This window comes from Engystomops pustulosus, chromosome 7 (genome assembly GCF_040894005.1).
Source record: "Engystomops pustulosus chromosome 7, aEngPut4.maternal, whole genome shotgun sequence".
NCBI classification, from domain to species: Eukaryota; Metazoa; Chordata; class Amphibia; order Anura; family Leptodactylidae; genus Engystomops; species Engystomops pustulosus.
Genome location: NC_092417.1, coordinates 29,786,794 through 29,812,021, shown reverse-complemented (window position 1 = coordinate 29,812,021; position 25,228 = coordinate 29,786,794). Strand labels below are relative to the sequence as shown.

Genomic DNA, 25,228 nt, shown 5'->3' with positions numbered 1-25,228 from the left:
AGACCTGACTGCTGGTACATGTGTCTAGTATGGAGGGTTCAGTACCTTTCCCAAAAACAATGGGGCACATTTACTAAGGGTCCACGGACCGCATTTCCCGACTATTTCCGTTTTGCGCAGCATTTAACTTTCATGCAACACAAATCGGGGTCGGGGGGCGAGGCCGTTGGACAACCCAACTGATTCGGACTGAGCGTGGGATTTAAGATTCAAATTGTATCGCAAGCCATGCACTCACATACACCGGGAAAAGGAAGGTGAACTCCAGCGGACCTGAGCGGGGAAGCGACACGTGCAGGATCTCGGGTGCACGATCTTGTTGAATTGAGGTCTTCATCCTCATCGGACAACGCACCTCGGGGATCGCGCAGAGACTGGGTAAGTAAATGTACCCCAATGTATCCAAATGGCTATAATCCAGTGGCCAAGAACTCTGGTAAGAAGACCTAAACCATTGGTGGAGTTCCGATGACACTCAGACCCCTCTGATGACCTAGGCCATCACACCATCATCCCAGGACAGTTCGCCAGACAAGGTCTCCTCCTGCTGCTCAAGGAAGACCAGGCTAAGTGCTATTTTAAAGTGATACATCATTGGCTGCCTTGGACTACAGGAGGAGGGAGAAGGTGTGGACAGAGCTGGATTATTATTGGAGCTCCTGCTCCAGACCCCCAGTTTTTCCGGTTCAAGAGAACCTGGTTGGAAGCTACGATGATAATCTCAAGGTTTCCACCTTTGTTGTACTGTATTGGTGTCCTCAAGACGCTGATACAATTGAAAGCTGTGACAGGACAGACCATGACTGCTTAAATTGCCATGTTGGCACTTTGCTATAAATTGCTATAAATTAGTGGGTTTTGGTTGTAGTTTGGGCACTCGGTTTCTAAAAGGTTTGCCGTCACTGACCTAGACTGTGTCAACCCTACACAGTGACCTAATGACTATGGATAAGTATATCAAAGACCAACACCAAATCTATCTGAATGTTGGGCTAATCTCAAATAATTTTTTTACAAAGACAAATTAGAAGACTTCATAGAGGATCTGGATGTACTTCTTATATATGACAACATCCCCTGTTATAGTTACTAGAATTTTTCCTCTAATATGTTGAAAATTAGCTTTTTTCTGGATCAACATTGTATGATCATACGCTGAACTCGATAAACTGATGAATTTATAGATTTTACACGGATGAAAAAAAAAATCACTGAGCCATAATTGTCAGTTTAAAGGTAATTTCAAGGAATTTCCGGTTTGCCCAGACAAGGCCAGAAGTTGAAGGGGGTCGGAGGACACTCTTCAGTCTATGATTGGCCTTCTCGGACTAGGGGACAAAGAAGAAAGCGGAATCCTCTGGAAAGAAGAAGTAATGTCCCATGGTCCAAAAAGGATAGTTATTGGTTAAGGTGGGTCTTGTGACCCCTAGAATGGGCCAGACAGGTACCAGTTTAAAAAAACAGGAGTACCGGCAAACGTGGGAACCAGGAGCAGGAGTGGGGTAAGTGTGTATTAAGGCTCCGGTGCAACTTTTTTCACTGTAACTTTTTTTTTGTCCTGTAGTAGTTGCATGCACATAGAGACAATAGATAAGCGGGAGCCTTATTCGGGGGAGAGATTATGTAGAGGGGTACAATATTGATCTAATATTGATGTTGGATTACAAACCAGAATATATATCCCAGATTACAGCTTGAAGATCAGATGCTAAAATAATTGCACACCCTAGACTTGCCATATAATAATAGACTCTCAAGACACCCTAGATACAGACTACAGAACTGACCTCATAATAACTAGAAACCCACACATGACAGGCCAACATAATCCATAAATCGAAGGAGGCCATGGATAACAAATATAAGAAGATTCCCACAGTCCCGGTTCCTGGATCTATGAGTAATGTCCCTGGTTTATCATGGTGGATCTTGATGGTGGATTTCCTTTCAGTACAGAACCTTCTCAACAGATAACTGCATTAAATAATTAACCCAAAAACCATCTGAATACAGACCCTACATATACAAACACCCCAGACCAAACACTTATTCATAGTCTTCTAACAACAAGGGTCCTTTACTCTACTATAGCACCTACCAGGGGACTTCTGAGGATGATATAATGGTCCTTGACTATGCAATAAAAAGTCCAACTGTTGCCCCAATCAGCTATTTCCTTGCAGTTGGGTGAACACCTTGAGTTGACGAGACAAAGCCACAAAAAAAATCGAGAAACCCATCGTTTTTCTTGCCTGCAATCATCAGACGGTGCATTAAGACCTTTAATAATTTAAGCTCTGCTCACTTGACGTTAAAGAGAACTGTAGCCCTTCAGCGTGGACACAATAGAGCCAATCACGATGGCTTGTACACACCCCGTAGTGTTGATAATTGATTGTAACCATTGGGAAAAAAAAAAACTTCTGAGGAAATCTAAAAGGCTTAAACTGTAATTTTCACAAGAAGAGCCCTGTCAGTGAGCCCTTTCGGAGGGTGTTTGTTGAGCTATAATTGCGCTGCCCTAAGTTCCCTGTCACATTAGTGCTGAGTCGTTGACTGTCATGCCGGTCTAAATCACTTTTACACAATTGCTGGCAAGTCCCGAGCTATAAAAGGATTTTCAATCCTACACTGCTATGCCAGATGGGAAATATGCAAAAAGTAAAGAGAAACAGAAGGAGGGCATCATGAGGCAATACCCGAGGGAATCCAGTGACGAAATAACCGGAACAGCCATCTTGGAGACATGTACCCCCTACTCCACCCCCGGGAGTGTACCTACCAATGCTTCACCCACTAAATATCACTTCTGTCCTCAGGGAAATAATGGAGATGTACAGATTATGAAATGTAGGAAATAAACTTGCAGGCTTTTTCCAGTTTCTGGATACAAACCTCAGATGTATTAAATTTACAAAAGGCATTTGTGGCATCCGGTACCCATGGGCTCCTCTGCTACAAAAACATACACTATACGTGATAGATTTCGATTTTTTAAATGAAAAAAAACCTTAGGCGTCTACTCTAGAACACAAAACATTTGAAACCAAATATACGAGATACGCTCAGAAAGTCTCGCCTCCAAGTAACGAAAAATGATACGTTTTCTCCTATTCTAGTGCCAACAGGTGCCCCCTTATTCCCATGCCCACAGGACCCCTATAGCATTAATTACTACATAATGTACAATCCATTGTTATTTACACAGTGCCTTCATATTCTGCACCACTTTACAGATCATGGGGTACATAAACAGGGGTAAAGAGTGAGTTTAAATGAAATCCATCATCACAATCCATCCTGATAAACCAGGACCACTTACTCATAGATCCAGGCACCGGGACTGTGGGAATCTTCTTAATTTTGTTATCCATGGATTCCTTCCTTCTAAAATCAACTTTTATAATGATGCTAATGAGCCCCAGCGGCTACCCTAGCCCTAATTTGATCTGGCTTTACAGGCTGTTATACTGTCTCTCCCTTGCCCTGCCGTATTCTCCGTGCTGAGGGAGCAGGGAGGAGGATGAAACAGTGTAACAGCCAGTAAAGCCAAATTACCAAGTGGCTAAGTTAGCCCCTCAGATTTAGAATAATTTTAGAAGGCAGGAGGCCATGGATAGCATGAAGGATTATGACAGTCACGGTGCCTGGATCTATCGAGTCAGTGTCCCTGGTTTATCATAGTGGATTTTGATGATAGATTTCCTCTAAAGGACATCTTTCATCAGGATCAAGGTTTGTAAACCAAGCACACTGACATAGGATCTGCTCTTCTTTTAGCTTCTTATTCCCTGGTTTTTAAAGAAAAGAATATTTATGCAAATAAACGTGAGGGGCTCCAGGCTCCATTTGTACCTATGCAACCTGGAGCCCCGCAGGCATATTTGAATAATTTTTAAAGCCTTTTTTTTTGTAAAAACAAGGACATAAGAAGCTAAAAAACAAGCAGATCCTGTCAGAGGGGGCACACACTAGTATGTCAGTGTGCTTGGTTTACAATCCTTCATCCTGGTGATAGATTTTCTTTATAGAGAATGAAATTTACATGCAGTTAGGGAATGGGATAGGCCTGCTTGAAGAGATGGGCATTTAGGGGAGAATTGAAACTTTGTAGGTCGGCCATTAGTCAATAAAATAAAATAGACAGGCACAGGTAGAAGGAGAGGCCTAAAGGGTCCAATAGAACACAATGGATCACAGTTGGCCATTAGTCTAATAGTTGCAGTACAAATTTCCAGAAAATTGGTACAGCTTGGAAGAAGTCTTGTAGACATGCGATGTTTGGTTTAAAGAAGGGCACAATCTTATAGTGTTGGCAGGTCAAAGAGCACGGGTCAGGGGACGGACTGCGATAAAGGAGGGAGGTGCAGCGCAGATCCTTATGGATGGGGGTGATATATTGCATTCAAAAGGTGACAGGGAACCATTGCAGTGACTCAGACTGGAGGCATCTGTGTAGCTTCTGGTTTGCAGAGGAGGGAGTTTAGCAAGTGGGAGACCGATTAGAAGAGAATTACAGTAATTGAGACAAAAGTGAATCAGAGCAACAATTAGGGTTTTTGTAGGATTCCGTGTTCGAGAAAGAACACATTCTGGAAATGTTTTTGAGATGCATGCGGCACATATGTACAAGTGAGTATCAAAAAATACAAATTGGTACTATGCTCACAAACAATTGTAAATATTAAATACATTTTATTAGTTATGCAAAAAATTATTAATAACAGCAAATTTACATAGCATGGTAGTTATACAATGGGAATACATGATTAAAAACAGTGCATAGCCACATATAGAACAAGCAAAGTGCCATAGGGAATAAAATGAATCAGTATGGAGAAGGAGACCTAGTAACTAGAGGTAGAAAACAGCTATATACAAGCCTTAGCTTGCTAACATGAACGGCTCTAAAACAATACTAGAAAGTCATTACCATACCAGGATACCGGGTGTGCACTGTGTAGCCCCAACACGTGTTTCGCCCACTGGCTTTCTCAAGGGATGGGGCACAGGATTTTGCAGTGGCATTTGGATTTGGTGCCCATATCCTTAGCTCCCCCATCTGTTGGATCTGATCATATGTACAAGTGATTCAACATATGGTGCAAAGGAGAGCTCAGAGCCCTGAACGACCCAAAGACAGCGGTCCTAAAGACTCGGCGTCAGACCACTTTCACACTCACCATGTGGGGATGTATAACTATGGCGACCCGGCGGCAGTACAGCTGGGAAAGGCTAGTCCTTTAAGGGATCACCTAAAAAAGAAAGTAATAATTAGCAGCATGGAGCGCGGGGGCGAGATGTCTGGTATTCCGGGCTGCTAATTATGCATGGCCACCACACCTCCCACTCCATTGAGAGTGAGGTGACGTCACGCAAGAGGCGTGAATTCATGCCTCTCACATGACGTCATCCCGCTTTCCCATGCTCCCAGAATGGGAGAGGGAGATGCGAGGGCATGCATAGTTAGCAGCCCGGAGCTCCGGACATCTCGTCCCTGCTCTCCATGCTGCTAATTCTAACTTTCTTTTCTAGGTGATGCTGGCGTGTCAAGATTAGCGACAGACAGAACCAGGATAAGATGAAGGAGCGGAGTTTTTTTTTAATGTTTTTCAGTGTTTGATTTCCTTCTAAAGATTTAGTTTCAGGTATAGAAAGGACATGACATTAGAGACAGTTCAGAGATAATTGTTCATGTTCTATAGTAAAGCAGGGGTGATGTTAGGTGAAGGAGTATATAGTTGGGTATCCTCAGTTGGTACTGAAAACCAAATCTACTGAAGAAGACTCTTCGCATTACTTGGTAGATATTCACTTTTTTTGCCCTCTTGAAGTTGTTAAAAGGTTACAAATTAAAACCATCTTGGGATCTACTCAGGTAAGTTGCTGCCCCTGCTGCAAACGAATATATCACACTAGTAGTGCAAATAGTAGATGCTCAACTATGAACAAACCCTAACCTCATCAGCAACAAAGAATGTAGAATGTTGTCGATACATTGAAGTCTCCTATTTGGGGGGCAATAGTGATCATCCACATGGGGCAAATTCTTCATAAGAGCCAGGACTCCAGCACTGTTCTGTCTGTAGCGAAATATCATTTACTCTACTAAAATCCAAATAGCTGAACTTGGTTTCCCGATAATTGGCTTCTACATGAGTGAGACTATAAAGCCACCCATATACATTAGATTAATAGTTGCAGATTCCCATCAGCAATCAATGTAATAGGGAGAAACAAGGCTTTGGTATATTGGATTGTAACGTGCCAGTCCTTTACCCTGCCAGGAGATAAGCTGCTGTCAGAAGTTATGGGGAGATAGCCATCTAGTATGTACTCAGCCAACAACTATATTATGTGTATATAAGCAATGACTTCTTCTTCACTTACAGGGTATATAAGATTAACTTTCTTCACCAGCAGAAATTTTCTTACCTGCATCCTCATGCACACAGCTCTGCTCATCAATGTCTCCATATTAACTGCTAAAAGCATCGCTCTTTAGGAAGAATATTTCCAAAGTATAACACATGGAACAATTTGCTATCTTGCAACAAGACGTGGAGCTACTGCGCATGCGCAGGAAACCGGAGACGCTGCCTGCATTTACTCCGCAGGACGTGGATGCAAAGGGATACAGTGATAGTCAGAAGTAGAGAGGCTGATGATGGCGCGTGGATGGCGCGTGGAATAGCCTTAGCTTCCTGCACTCGGACACACCCCAATAGCCTCTAAAGCTAATTTGCATATAACAAAAATAACATTTTTATTTTAGTTAGACTATGTAAAATGATTAGCTTAAGATAGTGTAGAAAAAAGTATAGAAATGTACCATCAGATCTAACTCAATTAGTAGAATATGGTTGGTAGGTTTCCATTAAAGGATACCCACAGAAACTAAGAGCAAAAAACTTCAAGTTACTGTTCTATTTTTGCATGAAATAACTGCGTGTGTAAAGCCTTTGGGTAATGAGCATCTTTTCAAAGGGTTGTAAAGAAAGTTTTTGGACAATGATTTCTCATTTGTTAAATATCAGAATTTGTTTGCACATTTGTTACATCTTAGTGCTAAGCTAAGGAAGTGATATAACCTTAAAGGGGTTGTCCACTTTGGCACATAATTCATATGGTTTACGTAAGAAAAAGTTATACAGTTTTCCAATATACTTTCTGTATCAATTCCTCGTGGATTTCTAGATCTCTCATTGCTGTCTGTCTATAGGAAGGTTAAGGCTATAATCACACTGCCGTTGCCCGCCCGTACCGTACCGTAGCGGGCAACGGCAGTGTACGGGGAGAGGAGAAGGAGGTGAGCGCAGCTCACCCCCGCCCCTCTCCATAGGAAGTAATGGCGCACAGCGCCGTATTACGGGTAAAGATATGGCTCCCATAGGGCGCCGTGCGCCCATTGCCGTCTATGGAGGATGTATATCGGCCGTATATACGTCGGCCGTATATACGTCCTCCATACGGTTGTGTGAATGTAGCCTAAGCCTGTATGAGGAGGGCCCACAGGTAGCACATGGACGCTACCATATTGGCTCTGATTGACTCCTCCCATGACACCATCGGCAGGGGCCAATCAGTTACCATGACACCCAGGAGCCTCACCAAGCCATCAAAGATTATAATTCGAGCACATGTATAACAGTCTGTTAAGATGATACCCCTTAGGGTGAATAAGTGATATTAAATTGCGGGGCTCTCACTTGTTGCCTGCAGATAGGACACTATGTACAATCTGCTCAGCTCCTCCTGCTCTATAACATGCAGCCTACAGATAGGACACTATGTACAATCTGCTCAGCTCCTCCTGCTCTATAACATGCTGCCTGCAGATAGGACACTATGTACAATCTGCTCAGCTCCTCCTGCTCTATAACATGCAGCCTACAGATAGGATACTATGTACAATCTGACCAGCTCCTTCTGCTCTATAACATGCTGCCTGCACATAGGACATTGGGGCTCATTTACTAAGGGTCGCACGCTGCACTTTTGTCGGACTTTGCACTTTGGTGAACTCCATCGGACAGGTAAGTAAATGTGCCCCATTGAGTATAACCTAAACTGTTCCTCTTGCTCTATAAAAGGATATATGGATAACAGAAAAAAAGTCTTTCATCTAAAAAAATCTTTTACAATCCGGAACTATGGCGGGTAATGAACAATTGTCACTGTCTGTGTAATCAAAAATTACCCCGTACTGTCAGTCACCAGTGACACTTTATTTCCTGGGGATGAAGAATGGTTTGTACAATGTGTCACGGAGAGGAGACTGCACAACACCCCAGCAGTCAGGCGGCAGAGCCTAGATGTTACAGATATCTCACACGGCGGCTCTGTAGCTTCTAAAGCAAAGCAAATGCATAATAACAAGATCGCTGATAGATAATCAGTATGCACTGTCACTGCCAGTATACACACACTCAGTAATCCGAAAATGTGCTATTTACCGCCGTTCTGTAACCCAAAAACAGCTATTAATGTGAACCGGCAAAACATTTGATAGCAGAGCCAGATGACTTGGGCCGGATCACTGATTCAGGATATGATTTTTCTCTCGTATTAACTAGAACACCATCTTCTGCGCTCCCTAACACAGATTAAAGCAAGATCAGAGAGGGTCTGTAAGTAGGAGGAAAGGCGACGTGAATGTAATGTAAAGATGGAATATAGAAGAGAGATACCGGAAGACAGAGAACGCTCATACGATGACTGTGTATTAATAATTATATAGGACCGGGGTGATATAATAGATGAGGTGGTCAGTCATGAGCCCTGGAAGGCTTGTGGGGTTATTATGATTTCTCATTTGTTAAATATCAGAATTTGTTTTCACATTTGTAACATCTTAGTGCAAAGCTACATAAGTGATATAACCTTAAAGGGGCTGTCCACTTTGGCCCATAATTCATATGGTTTGCGTAAGGAAAAGTTATACAGTTTTCCAATATACTTTCTGTATCAATTCCTTGTAGATTTCTAGATCTCTGATTGCTGTCTGTCTAAAGGAAGGTTAAGCCTGTTTGAAGAGGGCTCACAGGTAGCACATGGACGCTACCATTTTGGTGTTGATTGACTCCTCCTATGACATCATCGGTGGGGGCCAATCAGTTACCATGACAACCAGGAGCCTATGATTTTTTTTAGATTAGGTGGTCAGTCATGAGCCCTGGAAGGCTAGTGGGGTTATTATGTAGGTCACTGATGACCTAATGATATCACCCCCAAGGCTCGATTTTTCTGCCTCCATTACTTGCAACCAGAACTATAAAGAATGGCTGTACCGCTCTTATATCTCCTGTGTCACTCCTCATCCTCATAGACTGTAAGCTCTTGTGTCATCCCCTCATCCTCATAGACTGTAAGCTCTTGTGTCATCCCCTCATCCTCATAGACTGTAAGCTCTTGTGTCATCCCCTTACCCTCATAGACTGTAAGCTCTTGTGTCACCCCCTCATCCTCATAGACTGTAACCTCTTGTGTCACCCCCTCTTCCTCATGGACTGTACGCTCTTGTGTCACCCCCTCATCCTCATAGACTGTAAGCTCTTGTGTCACCCCCTCATCCTCATAGACTGTAAGCTCTTGTGTCACCCCTCATCCTCATAGACTGTAAGCTCTTGTGTCACCCCCTCATCCTCATAGACTGTAAGCTCTTGTGTCTCCCCCTCATCCTCATTGACTGTAAGCTCTTGTGTCTCCCCCTCATCCTCATAAACTGTAAGCTCTTGTGTCACCCCCTCATCCTCAGACTGTAAAGTCTTGTGTCACCCCCTCATCCTCATAGACTGTAAGCTCTTGTGTCACCCCCTCATCCTCATAGACTGTAAGCTCTTGTGTCACCCCCTCATCTTCATAGACTGTAAGCTCTTGTGTCACCCCCTCATCCTCATAGACTGCAAGATCTTGTGTCACCCCCTCATCCTCATAGACTGTAAGCTCTTGTGTCACCCCCTCATCCTCATAGACTGTAAGCTCTTGTGTCACCCCCTCATCCTCATAGACTGCAAGATCTTGTGTCACCCCCTCATCCTCATAGACTGTAAGCTCTTGTGTCACCCCCTCATCCTCATAGACTGTAAGCTCTTGTGTCACCCCCTCATCCTCATAGACCGTAAGCTCTTGTGTCCCCCCTCCTCCTCATAGACTGTAAGCTCTTGTGTCCCCCCTCCTCCTCATAGACTGTAAGCTCTTGTGTCCCCCCTCATAGACTGTAAGCTCTTGTGTCACCCCCTCATCCTCATAGACTGTAAGCTCTTGTGTCACCCCCTCATCCTCATAGACTGTAAGCTCTTGTGTCACCCCCTCATCCTCATAGACTGTAAGCTCTTGTGTCCCCCCTCCTCCTCATAGACTGTAAGCTCTTGTGTCCCCCCTATTTCTCATAGAATGTAAGCTCTTGTGAGCAGGGCCCTCACTCCTATTGTACTATATGACTGTTTGTACTCTGTAATGTAATATTATATTTCATACCTCCCAACATTTGTGAAAGGGAAAGAGGGACAAAATGGCGGCACACCCAGAACCTGCAGTGTCCATGTACAATAATGACACAGTGCCCCAACCAACTGAGCTATAATCCCAGCAATTAACAAGGTGTAGAATTTTGGTAACTAAGAACTATGACTACTGTTACACTGTGACACAGATTTAATGCTTTGGTATATAGGGAGGGATCTTCTCATAGATTATTGTAATTATTGAGACTATTATTATTATTATGGAGATGATTATTATTATTATTGAGATGATTATTATTATTTTTACTATTATTAATAATCATCTCCATAATAGTCTCAATAATTACAATAATAATCTCTGAGAAGATCCCTCTCTATATATCAGTGCATTAGTCTGTGTCACAGTGTAACAGTGGCAGATAACACTTCTTAGTTACCAGAAATCCTCAGCTCTGTATCACTGGGCTTATAGCTCAGTTAGTTAAGCTTCTGTCTGCAGTGCAGAGGGTCCCAGGTTCGAATCTCAGCCTGGCCAAAACTTTATTTAATTTAATTAAATAAAGAGCTTGTGTCTGGGGAAGCCCTGGAGACCATATATGGAGAGATGCTGATCTGAACCTGATGACGTGGTCCTTGCTCTCTGCTAAGCCGACACTTCTCTGAAAAGGATTCCCTGCCCGATGTCTGCTCTGGGGAACCCTAGGAGATGCAGTGACCATATATGGACAGATGCTGATCTGAGCTGATGAAGTGGTCCCTGCTCTCTCCGCTAACCCGACACTTCTCTGAAAAGGATTCCCTGCCCGATGTCTGCTCTGGGGAACCCTAGGAGATGCAGTGACCATATATGGACAGATGCTGATCTGACCTGATGACGTGGTCCCTGCTCTCCGCTAACCCGACACTTCTCTGAAAAGGATTCCCTGCCCGATGTCTGCTCTGGGGAACCCTAGGAGATGCAGTGACCATATATGGACAGATGCTGATCTGAGCTGATGACGTGGTCCCTGCTCTCCGCTAAGCCCGACACTTCTCTGAAAAGGATTCCCTGCCCGATGTCTGCTCTGGGGAACCCTAGGAGATGCAGTGACCATATATGGAGAGATGCTGATCTGAAGCTGATGACGTGGTCCCTGCTCTCTCCGCTAAGCCCGACACTTCTCTGAAAAGGATTCCCTCCCGATGTCTGTAGAAGCCATTCTGTACTGTGAGTTCAGACTTTCAAAGTATTTACTATGGGGACACAGCAGCGGGACCTGGGGGGAAAATCCGTGACAATCTCATAGCTGCCCGTGACGTGGGGCAGGGATAAGAAAAACAGGAAAGTCCCATCAAAATCGGGATGGTTGGGAGCTATGATATTTGTATATGTTATTATGTTTCATGGCCACTTTAGATTTGAAAAGTTACATGCACCCAAGCAATCTATAAAAACAAATTGGGGGAGATTGATCAGAACAGTCTAAAAGCAAAACTGTTCTAGTTGCTCATGGCAGCCAATCAGAGCTCAGCTTTCATATTTCCACAGCTGTTTATAAAATTAAAGCTGAGTTCTGATTGGTTGCAATGAGCAACTAGAACAGCTTTGCTTTTAGACACTTTGCATAGATCTCCCACAAGTGTACCCATGAGATAATAGAGTCCCGGAGGTGTCTGCGACACATTTCTATTTGGACATAGATTCTGATTTGCAGCCAAATCCAAAGCATGTATTGTCTCCTAACCCTAAGGGTCGGCTTGCAGGCCTGTATGCAGCAGAAGGCTGTACTGTGACATGTCATTTGTTTGTATGTCAGATAGATTTTACAAGGATTCTGCTTTTTAATTTGCTGGAAAAGTATCTTCTGTGCTAAATGGCATGTCCCTTTGGATGCCGTGGTGGATTAAGTGCCCTGGGCTATTCAGACGACTAGGGTCCAAAACCCGGATGTAAGGACTTATGTACTACTGTATATACTCTATATCCTAAATCTTGTACAGTACTGTTCATAAAAGTATTTTAATGTTAAACTTATAACCCATCTTTTTAGCATAGCCAATCACATTCCCTAACTGCATGAAACCATCTTCCAGACAGTGTAGGAGATATGGAGGTGCCCCTGGCTGGCCCGGCCTCTGTGTTCTGTGTCCAGCAGTCCTCAGTCTAAAATGCCCCCTTTCCAGCAGCTGCCCCCTTTTCTGTAGCCCCTCCTGCTAGTGCTCCTTTTTCTGTTGTCTGTCTTTATAAGAAGGGGCTACCGAAAACAGGACACTGTAATATCCCTTTTACTATTACTCCCCACACACCGATAATATCCTCATGTCTTTGGCCTTTTCACTATGAAGAAAATATTTTTACTGTATGCTGTAAATACTCGCCTATAAGTCGAGGCACAAAATTTTACTACGAAAAAAAAACCTAGGAAAACTTATTGATATGAGGATACTGGGGTAGGAAATGCAGCTGCTACTATAATATAATGTCCAGCAGCAGCCGCAGCTCATTAATGAAATACCCACAGCAGAGCCCCCCCTTTACAGAAATATCCACAGCAGAGCCCCCCGCTTTACAAAAATATCCACAGCAGAGCCCGGCCCTTTACAGAATGTCCACAGCAGAGCCCCCCGCTTTACAGAAATATCCACAGCAGAGCCCGGCCCTTTACAGAATGTCCACAGCAGAGCCCCCCCTTTACAGAAATATCCACAGCAGAGCCCGGCCCTTTATAGAATGTCCACAGCAGAGCCCGGCCCTTTACAGAATGTCCACAGCAGAGGCCCCCTTTACAGAATGTCCACAGCAGAGGCCCCCTTTACAGAATGTCCACAGCAGAGCCCGGCCCTTTACAGAATGTCCACAGCAGAGCCCGGCCCTTTACAGAATGTCCACAGCAGAGCCCGGCCCTTTACAGAATGTCCACAGCAGAGCCCGGCCCTTTACAGAATGTCCACAGCAGAGCCCGGCCCTTTACAGAATGTCCACAGCAGAGCCCGGCCCTTTACAGAATGTCCACAGCAGAGCCCGGCCCTTTACAGAATGTCCACAGCAGAGCCCGGCCCTTTACAGAATGTCCACAGCAGAGCCCGGCCCTTTACAGAATGTCCACAGCAGAGCCCGCCCCTTTACAGAAATATCCACAGCAGAGCCCGCCCCTTTACAGAAATATCCACAGCAGAGCCCCCCCTTTACAGAATGTCCACAGCAGAGCCCGGCCCTTTACAGAATGTCCACAGCAGAGCCCGGCCCTTTACAGAATGTCCACAGCAGAGCCCGGCCCTTTACAGAATGTCCACAGCAGAGCCCGGCCCTTTACAGAATGTCCACAGCAGAGCCCGGCCCTTTACAGAAATATCCACAGCAGAGCCCGCCCCTTTACAGAAATATCCACAGCAGAGCCCGCCCCTTTACAGAAATATCCACAGCAGAGCCCGCCCCTTTACAGAAATGTCCACAGCAGAGCCCGCCCCTTTACAGAAATATCCAGAGCAGAGCACCCCCTTTACAGAAATATCCACAGCATAGCCCACCCCTTTACAGAATGTCCACAGCAGAGCCCGCCCCTTTACAGAATGTCCACAGCAGAGCCCCCCCTTTACAGAATGTCCACAGCAGAGCCCGCCCCTTTATAGAACGTCCACAGCAGAGCCCGCCCCTTTACAGAAATGTCCACAGCAGAGCCCGGCCCTTTACAGAAATGTCCACAGCAGAGCCCGCCCCTTTACAGAAATATCCACAGCAGAGCACCCCCTTTACAGAAATATCCACAGCATAGCCCACCCCTTTACAGAATGTCCACAGCAGAGCCCGCCCCTTTACAGAATGTCCACAGCAGAGCCCCCCCTTTACAGAATGTCCACAGCAGAGCCCGCCCCTTTATAGAACGTCCACAGCAGAGCCCGCCCCTTTACAGAAATGTCCACAGCAGAGCCCGGCCCTTTACAGAAATGTCCACAGCAGAGCCCGCCCCTTTACAGAAATATCCACAGCAGAGCACCCCCTTTACAGAAATATCCACAGCATAGCCCACCCCTTTACAGAATGTCCACAGCAGAGCCCGCCCCTTTACAGAATGTCCACAGCAGAGCCCCCCCTTTACAGAATGTCCACAGCAGAGCCCCCCCCCTTTTACAGAAATGTCCACAGCAGAGCCCGGCCCTTTACAGAATGTCCACAGCATAGCCAGCCCACCCCTTTACAGAATGTCCACAGCAGAGCCCGGCCCTTTACAGAATATCCACAGCAGAGCCCGCCCCTTTACAGAAATGTCCACAGCAGAGCCCGCCCTCTTACAGAAATGTCCACAGCAGAGCCCGCCCCTTTACAGAAATGTCCACAGCAGAGCCCGCCCCTTTACAGAAATGTCCACCGCAGAGCCCCCCTTTACAGAAATATCCACAGCAGAGCCCCCGTTTACAGAAATATCCACAGCACAGCTTCCACCCCTCCACGCCTGGAACTTTCTCATTTAGTCCTCATAATTTCCAAGCTATCAAAGTCAAAATTTTGTCTCTTTCCTATCAGATGGGTGGAGCCAGGTTGAATTCTCCCAGCCATTTGACAGAAGAGAGGTTAATTAGTATTGTTTTAGGAAAGTTTCAGCACACAATGGGGGCGAATGGACCGGGTAAGTAAATCTGCCCCACTATTCTTGTTGGCCAGAAACAAGATTTTTTTTTTAACAATTTCCTACCTCACAGTTTGGGATTTTGGCTCAATCACTCCACACATAGCTTATAAGTATCTCCATTCTTTAAGACCTGGTTCCTAACCAGTTGACCTACCACCCAAAACACAAAACCTCATGCTGACTTTGATTTGTCCGAAGACCTACTACCTCTCCATCAACAGAGGATCTATGCTCTAGGATTAAGGATGTCCTATGGATAGAGTAGCTAACAGCTCTTCTTTCTTCCATGATGGTCAGATTCCAAAAGGATGGATTCCTTGAAATTCTTTTAGCATCTGATTTCGCCTGTGTTCATAGTAGCCAAGGTTGAAAGACGATGTCAGTCTATCTGACCTACAAGTCGTACAGTGTTAACCCTGAGGAAGGCAAAAAGCCTTCAAGAAAGATGCCACCTGGTTATAAGTAGGGAAAAATTCCTTCCCGATACCAAATATAATCTGAAAGTAAGATCTCTCCTTACTGAGACTTGACAAATTAAGCCTCCTTGCAGGTTTGTGGAGTCTTATAGCCATTGATACTCCACCAGTGGATTCTGGGAAATATGTAAATATGTGTGAATTGGCCCTAATGATTAAAAAAAAATGAAAAATAGTGGGTTTAAAATAATCCAATGAATATAAGGTAAAGAAATTAATGTTTAGATGAATGGAATGGATTTTCAGTTTCAGATACTGAAATATGACAGCAATGTGTTGTTAAGCAGCTCACCATCGCCCCTTTGGATCCCAAGGTAGTGTCCATCAATTCAATGAGAAAGATGCATACTGCACTATTTTTCACTCCAACAGTGAAAAATGGAATATTAACTCTATAAACCAAAACCAAAAACACTTTGAAGAGTTGTTTAGAGGACTAGGTACATTCACCCACAAACCCCTTTTAGATTAAGGTCACCATTGACTGTTTTTAGCTTGAGTGGGCATCCATGCCCTGCCCTTCATTCTCTGCAGTCTCAACCCACACACAGCTGCTCTTCCTAAGGGGCCTCAGTGCATAAAGACCCCCACTGGGATCAGCTGGTGCCGGGTGAATCACAATCTAAAATACTTGTCTCAAAAATTAGTATCTAACAAATAATCTAGAAAGTCTGACCATACAGATTAGATGTGTATCAGGTGGACAGCTCAGGTGGCAGCTCTCTTTCGACTCCCATATACATGGACACTTATGTCACCACCGGAGGCGGCTTATGTCCCCTAAGAGCAGAGGGATCAAGCATGTTGGAATCTTGTTACCCGATAATTGCTTGATAAGGGCCACCATATAACTAAGAAGGCCAAAGAGCCATTATTGGGTTTCACTGACATTCCACTGTATATGGCAAACTAAAAAAAAAAAGTTGCAGGGCTTGATCCAAGTTCTCTTGATACAAGTTCTCGAAACATCTCATGTTTAATGATGATGACATCATATATGGTTCTCTTTAAAAGTCTGCACAGGATGGAGCTGCCGTAGACTTGTCAGTGCGTAATCTGCTGTTTAGTGGGTAATATTTTACCAAATTTCATCCACATCCTGCACAAAATGATGTGCACAGTGGTTTCAACTCATGACATGACGGACTATGCATTGGCCAGTCCCACGGCTTTTACCCTATCCATTACATTTACTGTCGTGCTGCCTTTCCATTAGTTGTCTCACTGCAAAAAACAAACAGTTGAGTTGCCCCATTTACATGTACCCTAATGTACATAATCCTCGGATTCTAGATAATCAGATTTTTTAATGCTAGGATCTATTCCCATGAAGGGGCTATAAGAAAGTGTTGTGTCCTTGCTCTTCACAGAACACACGGCTATGTCAAAGTTAGTGCAGGTCAATGCATCAATTTACATTGGCAGGGGTGAAACTTTGGTACTCTGTGTGGTCCCATTTTTCATCTGGGACACCTTGTTCCCCTTGTACTTTGTAAATTCCCCAAATTTTCTTTTTGGGAGTTGTAAATGTCTATTATTTGGAATGTTAATAAAGTACATACATATTTTTCTAAAAAATCTCTCTAGCTCTTTGTTTTTGGTATTGTTGATTCTATATTATTGAGAGCTGTACTGGATATATTTTGTATGAGGGCACAGTCGGTTTTGGTGAAACTTTGGGGGGCCCAGCAGCTGATGAAGTGTCCATTTGTGGCCCGGTACAGGATTTGCTTTGGAGCCCCATCGCTTCAGGTTACACCCATTTTTTTAAATGACCTGTTTGACCGATCTTTAAAAAAAAACTATAGGCACGTCCTGGTCTGCGGATCCCTCCTGGATAGTCTACGAGGATACATGAGAAACTGCTATGAACGACTATGACTATGTCCGTTTTAATGTCCAATTTGCATAGGAAAAATGTCACCTTCAAGTAAATATCACTACATCTCCAAGTTATGGAGATGTTGGACCAGCAGTAAAGGGTTGGGATGTAAGAGAGAGAGCCCTGTCATCAGCGGGGCTTTAGAACTACTTTGTAAATCCATATAGAAATAGATTTTTTTTAGTATTACAGACAAGAGTTTCCCTCTTTTCTAAATTCGGTGCAGAGAGACAACCAGATACCGCCCCCTTCCAATGGATGAGTCACTGATCCCCCCCCAAAAAAAAAGTCATACCTGGTGTTAGTAATGTAGCATCTAATTCCATCAATCCCCACATACATGAGGCCCAGTAGACATCCGGATGCACATGTTACATGGTCCCCCCTACTAAAGCCTAGACACAGAAGACTTCCTTAGCTTCAACCTTTCTTTCCAACACATTCCGAGTCACATACTCCCGATTATCTTCTCCATCTCACCCCCTTACCTTTCCGAGCTAATCTGATGTGTCTATACATCTGAGGTATGACATGGGATCATGTAGATACACAAGACTCTTATGTAATTCTTGGATCTATATACAGGACACCTCCGAGGGCTTTATAAATAGGAAGAAAACCCACATTAAAAACTATATCATGCTCCTAAAAACTGGCTCCGACGAACTTGCATGATTCCCCCCGAAGAAACATATTGTGGCTTTATTATAAGCTGCCGTATATACAGACATAAATGGAGAAATATACTGACCAGATGTATCCAAGTCATGAAGTCCCAATATTCTGCATCCAATACATTTTAATTAATTTTTTTTTTTTTTTGCAAAAATGATTTTATATTAAAAATCATATTCTTATTATTCTATTTGTGTGTTATTTTTTTTGCCATCTTTTAGCCTTACCTTTAACAATCCGGCCAATCACTCCTTCCACCTAAGACATTTGCAACAGCTGGGTATCAATATTAAATCCAATCAGGTTTGCAGTGATCTCCGGCAAGACCATTCTCCCTGTACAATCCAGCATCCTTTATGGCCCTGATGGTCGCAGGCGATGCCCCCGGTGGATCGGCCACTGTTTTTCCTTGTCTCTTAGGCTGACGCTCGCTCCTATATTCCCCCTCCGGTAGGCTGCACTCAGTGGAGGGAGCCAGCAGCACAGCACTGCATTCAAGCAGTCATTTGTAGGATGAATGCCAGTAACAGTGGAGATACTGTTGTGTAGGGGGAGGGGAGAGGGATGAAGGCAATAAGCACTGAAGCCTCTCTCCTTCGTCTCCTACAGACTTGTACGAAGCAGAAATACAGAGGAGTGTTCCCACCCATCGCATGTCAATGTCTCCGGCACACGGCTGCTGCACCTGCACATCTGCAAGCACCCGCTGCCATTCACCCTAAGCAGGATACCCACATCTAAATGATATAGGATTTTTCATCTGGATAAAAAAAAAAAATTCTAAAAATGAAGCTCCACCTCTAGAGATCTCCGTATACCATGAAGAGCCCTGCAACCGCTACCTTCAAGGATCAGGGAGGAAATACAATTCCTTGCACCTGCCCTGCACCGCAGCCTCTGCTGTTCACCACGACTTGTAGACCATCCATGGACTGCAGGGATTTCGGAAAAATGGGAATTTTTTATTTTTTAAACTTTGCAGAACCGTTTCGAGTTTTTATTGGATCACATCCAAATAAAATGACATAAATATCCATTTTGGAGATTGATGGCTTATTCCTAGGCCATATCAGTCAAGGAACCCCCCACCAATCCCTTTATTTACTGCTACTGGACATCTGGGAATAGTCATAATTCTATAAATCTCCAAAATGGGAATACCCCTTAAATATCACATCAAAGCATTGTCATGTTAGAAGATTTACTTGTATATTCATTACACAGACTTATTATATAGCTTTACTTTAAAAGGAATATCTCATGGGTTATTTTAAACTTATTTTATATAAGAGTGTCGGGGAGTTTTAACATTTTCTGTGTTATAATCTCTAAATATATATCTATATGCCGAAAAGAAATTACACTTCTGCAGTTTTCCCTCCAGCCACTAAGCCTAATAATAGTATTCCTGTTTGGTAACAGATCTATCCAGCAGACACCTCATTATCAGCACAGGTAGGATTACACTGACAGCTATCATGTATATATATAGATAATGAGGATCCACCATTCATAAAATGTAATGTCACAGCTTATCTCCTCCCCCTCCCTGTACAATGACCTCTATATAGATATCACTGACCCATCATTACATCACTACTGACAATAGATGATGTCACAGCTTATCTCCTCCCCCTCCCTGTACAATGACCTCTATATAGATAACACTGACCCATCATTACATTACTACTGACAATAGATGATGTCACAGCTTATCTCCTCCCCCTCCCTGTACAATGACCTCTATATAGATAACACTGACCCATCATTACATCACTACTGACAATAGATGATGTCACAGCTTATCTCCTCCCCCTCCCTGTACAATGACCTCTATATAGATAACACTGACCCATCATTACATCACTACTGACAATAGGTGATGTCACAGCTTATCTCCTCCCCCTCCCTGTACAATGACCTCTATACAGATAACACTGACCCATCATTACATCACTACTGACAATAGGTGATGTCACAGCTTATCTCCTCCCCCTCCCTGTACAATGACCTCTATATAGATAACACTGACCCATCATTACATCACTACTGACAATAGATGATGTCACAGCTTATCCCCTCCCCCTCCCTGTACAATGACCTCTATATAGATAACACTGACCCATCATTACATCACTACTGACAATAGATGATGTCACAGCTTATCTCCTCCCCCTCCCTGTACAATGACTTCTATATAGATAACACTGACCCATCATTACATCACTACTGACAATAGATGATGTCACAGCTTATCTCCTCCTCCTGCCTGTACAATGACCTCTATATAGATAACACTGACCCATCATTACTGACAATAGATGATGTCACAGCTTATCTCCTCCCCCTCCCTGTACAATGACCTCTATATAGATAACAATGACCCATCATTACATCACTACTGACAATAAATGATGTCACAGCTTATCCCCTCCCTGTACAATGACCTCTATATAGATAACACTGACCCATCATTACATCACTACTGACAATAGATGATGTCACAGCTTATCTCCTCCTCCCTGTACAATGACCTCTATATAGATAACACTGACCCATCATTACATCACTACTGACAATAGATGACGTCACAGCTTATCTCCTCCTCCCTGTACAATGACCTCTATATAGATAACACTGACTCATCATTACATCACTACTGACAATAGATGATGTCACAGCTTATCTCCTCCCCCTGTACAATGACCTCTATATAGATAACACTGACCCATCATTACATCATTACTGACAATAGATGACGTCATGGCTTATCTCCTCCCCCTCCCTGTACAATGACCTCTATATAGATAACACTGACCCATCATTACATCACTACTGACAATAGATGATGTCACAGCTTTTCTCCTCTCCCTCCCTGCACAATGACCTCTATATAGATAACACTGACCCATCATTACATCACTACTGACAATAGATGATGTCACAGCTTATCTCCTCCCCCTCCCTGTACAATGACCTCTATATAGATACCACTGACCCATCATTACATCCCTACTGACAATAGATGATGTCACAGCTTATCTCCTCCCCCTCCCTGTACAATTACCTCTATATAGATAACACTGACGCATCATTACATCATTACTGACAATAGATGACGTCACAGCTTATCTCCTCCCCCTCCCTGTACAATGACCTCTATATAGATAACACTGACCCATCATTACATCACTACTGACAATAGATGATGTCACAGCTTATCTCCTCCCCCTCCCTGTACAATGACCTCTATATAGATAACACTGACCCATCATTACATGACTATTGACAATAGATGATGTCACAGCTTATCCCCTCCATGTACAATGACCTCTATATAGATAACACTGACCCATCATTACATCACTACTGACAATAGGTGATGTCACAGCTTATCTCCTCCCCCTCCCTGTACAATGACCTCTATACAGATAACACTGACCCATCATTACATCACTACTGACAATAGGTGATGTCACAGCTTATCTCCTCCCCCTCCCTGTACAATGACCTCTATATAGATAACACTGACCCATCATTACATCACTACTGACAATAGATGATGTCACAGCTTATCCCCTCCCCCTCCCTGTACAATGACCTCTATATAGATAACACTGACCCATCATTACATCACTACTGACAATAGATGATGTCACAGCTTATCTCCTCCCCCTCCCTGTACAATGACTTCTATATAGATAACACTGACCCATCATTACATCACTACTGACAATAGATGATGTCACAGCTTATCTCCTCCTCCTGCCTGTACAATGACCTCTATATAGATAACACTGACCCATCATTACTGACAATAGATGATGTCACAGCTTATCTCCTCCCCCTCCCTGTACAATGACCTCTATATAGATAACAATGACCCATCATTACATCACTACTGACAATAGATGATGTCACAGCTTATCCCCTCCCTGTACAATGACCTCTATATAGATAACACTGACCCATCATTACATCACTACTGACAATAGATGATGTCACAGCTTATCTCCTCCTCCCTGTACAATGACCTCTATATAGATAACACTGACCCATCATTACATCACTACTGACAATAGATGACGTCACAGCTTATCTCCTCCTCCCTGTACAATGACCTCTATATAGATAACACTGACTCATCATTACATCACTACTGACAATAGATGATGTCACAGCTTATCTCCTCCCCCTGTACAATGACCTCTATATAGATAACACTGACCCATCATTACATCATTACTGACAATAGATGACGTCATGGCTTATCTCCTCCCCCTCCCTGTACAATGACCTCTATATAGATAACACTGACCCATCATTACATCACTACTGACAATAGATGATGTCACAGCTTTTCTCCTCTCCCTCCCTGCACAATGACCTCTATATAGATAACACTGACCCATCATTACATCACTACTGACAATAGATGATGTCACAGCTTATCTCCTCCCCCTCCCTGTACAATGACCTCTATATAGATACCACTGACCCATCATTACATCCCTACTGACAATAGATGATGTCACAGCTTATCTCCTCCCCCTCCCTGTACAATTACCTCTATATAGATAACACTGACGCATCATTACATCATTACTGACAATAGATGACGTCACAGCTTATCTCCTCCCCCTCCCTGTACAATGACCTCTATATAGATAACACTGACCCATCATTACATCACTACTGACAATAGATGATGTCACAGCTTATCTCCTCCCCCTCCCTGTACAATGACCTCTATATAGATAACACTGACCCATCATTACATGACTATTGACAATAGATGATGTCACAGCTTATCCCCTCCATGTACAATGACCTCTATATAGATAACACTGACCCATCATTACATCACTACTGACAATAGATGATGTCACAGCTTATCTCCTCCCCATCCCTGTACAATTACCTCTATATAGATAACACTGACCCATCATTACACCACTACTGGCAATAGATGATGTCACAGCTTATCTCCTCCTCCTGCCTGTACAATGACCTCTATATAGATAACACTGACCCATCATTACACCACTACAGGCAATAGATGATGTCACAGCTTATCTCCTTCCCTCCCTGTACAATGACCTCTATATAGATAACACTGACCCATCATTACATCACTACTGACAATATATGATGTCACAGCTTATCTCCTTCCCTCCCTGTACAATGACCTCTATATAGATAACACTGACCCATCATTACATCACTACTGACAATATATGATGTCACAGCTTATCTCCTCCCCTCCCTGTATAATGTCCTCTATATAGATAACACTGACCCATCATTACATCACTACTGACAATAGATGATGTCACAGATTATCTCCTCCCCTCCCTGTATAATGTCCTCTATATAGATAACACTGACCCATCATTACATCACTACTGACAATAGATAATGTCACAGCCTATCTCCTCCCCCTCCCTGTACAATGACCTCTATATAGATAAAACTGACCCATCATTACATCACTACTGACAATAGATGATGTCACAGCTTATCTCCTCCCCCTGTACAATGACCTCTATGTAGATAACACTGACCCATCATTACATCACTACTGATTCATGGGGCTGCTGTAAAGTATTACACTAACTGCTGTAAACATTAGCTCATTGTAGATGGCGGACAAAGAAATTTGAAATATTGGGTGCAACCTTTTTAATGTGCTTTGGTAGTCTCAGCCACACCCCTTGCTCTCTGCTATTCCAAACAACATGGGGGGGGGGATTATGTAGAATAAAGGCTGAAGTCCCCAAAAACTTCAGCTTCTGGCTTTATACGGTGTATAGGTTCCAGACTAAACACCTGATGTGAGGCCTAGATGTCAAACCTTCTCAGATTACAAGTGAGTGACCTAATCTGAGGTCAAGTAATTAGTATGAAAACTGCTTAGAAGAACCAGAAGGCTTCATTGCTGAGATCAGTTTATATGTGTTTATGGTCGGACAAGGAGTATAACTAGACACCACTGGAGAAAGGATGAAGTCACAGAAGACCGTTTTAGGTCAACTTCTTGTCGTTGAACTTAGGGGTGTTACCTACAAGGAAGGATAAAAAGACTAGTGGAGTGACCACGGAAACCCACCAAATATGCGGTGGGTGCAAACAAGATAAGAAGATTGTGAAAAGTTCTACACGTGGTGAGCTCACAAGGATAGAGTGGGATAGGGAAGTTCTCCATGTCTTGGATTTTGGCTACTTTAAGGGAACCCTTCCTCTTAGGTTGCTAGATCCACAGATGGCCAGGGCTTTAGAATGATAAATTGTGGCATTTCATTCGCTCATTTCACCACATTCCTTCATGATCTGAAGCGTCCAATCTATAAAGTATATCATCTTCATGGATGGTTCTATCTTGCCAGGATCTAAAAAAAAAAAAAAACCTCCCTTCTTGAGCTTTCGAGGAAATGACTGCTTTGCAAATTAGATAAATACACTTGGCCCATTGGCAGTAATGAATTGCTTGTCTAGTTAAATCCCCCATAGACTACAAAATTGGGGGGGGTTGAGTGTGATAGGAAATCAATAATTTGTACACAGATGAGGTTGTGTGCTGACGGACACGTATGTTCAAAGGCCGTCATGGACCAATGAAGAGTGGAAATGCAGCTAAATATATTTCGGAGAATGAGAATGAGGGGTCTAAGGTCGGAGTATGGTGTAGATGTGCACTAGGTTCCCTCTCGAGAGGACATGTCACAATCAGGCGTCTTTGTGTTGTCTAAGAAATTATTGAAGGAGGAGGTTAGGAATAAGGGATGGTAAGAACGTAAAATAGGTCATGTATATTGAATATAGAATTACGTGGAATTGTTTCAGTAATTTTGTTGACCCATGTTTTGAAGAAGAGGGTAGTCCAGTTTGAGTATAATGAAACGCGTTAAGGAGGCTGAGGAAAGATTCATGAAGACCACCACCCCCCAAGTGGGACCCTATCTGAATCCATAGGTCCCGTTTCCACTATTATCTCTAATCTTAAGTAATTTTCCTGTGCTACTACAGTATAACAGTCTATGGGTACTCTTCTTCGCCCACTATGGTTCCTCTTGGGGAAGATGGCATCTGTCCATTTTTATATTCGGCTTATGTTATGTTGGC

General features: G+C 43.4%; 1 protein-coding gene across 1 annotated transcript in view; it reads right to left on the bottom strand.

Moving 5' to 3' along the window:
- TMEM121 (transmembrane protein 121) overlaps nucleotides 1-18,966 on the bottom strand; it is a 54,987-nt gene extending 36,021 nt beyond the window's left edge. Inside the window, exon 1 of the mRNA XM_072115247.1 lies at nucleotides 18,334-18,966. The gene's annotated coding sequence lies outside the window, so the exon portion shown is untranslated. The remainder of the gene's footprint in view (nucleotides 1-18,333) is intronic.
- Nucleotides 18,967-25,228: the final 6,262 nt, after the last annotated feature.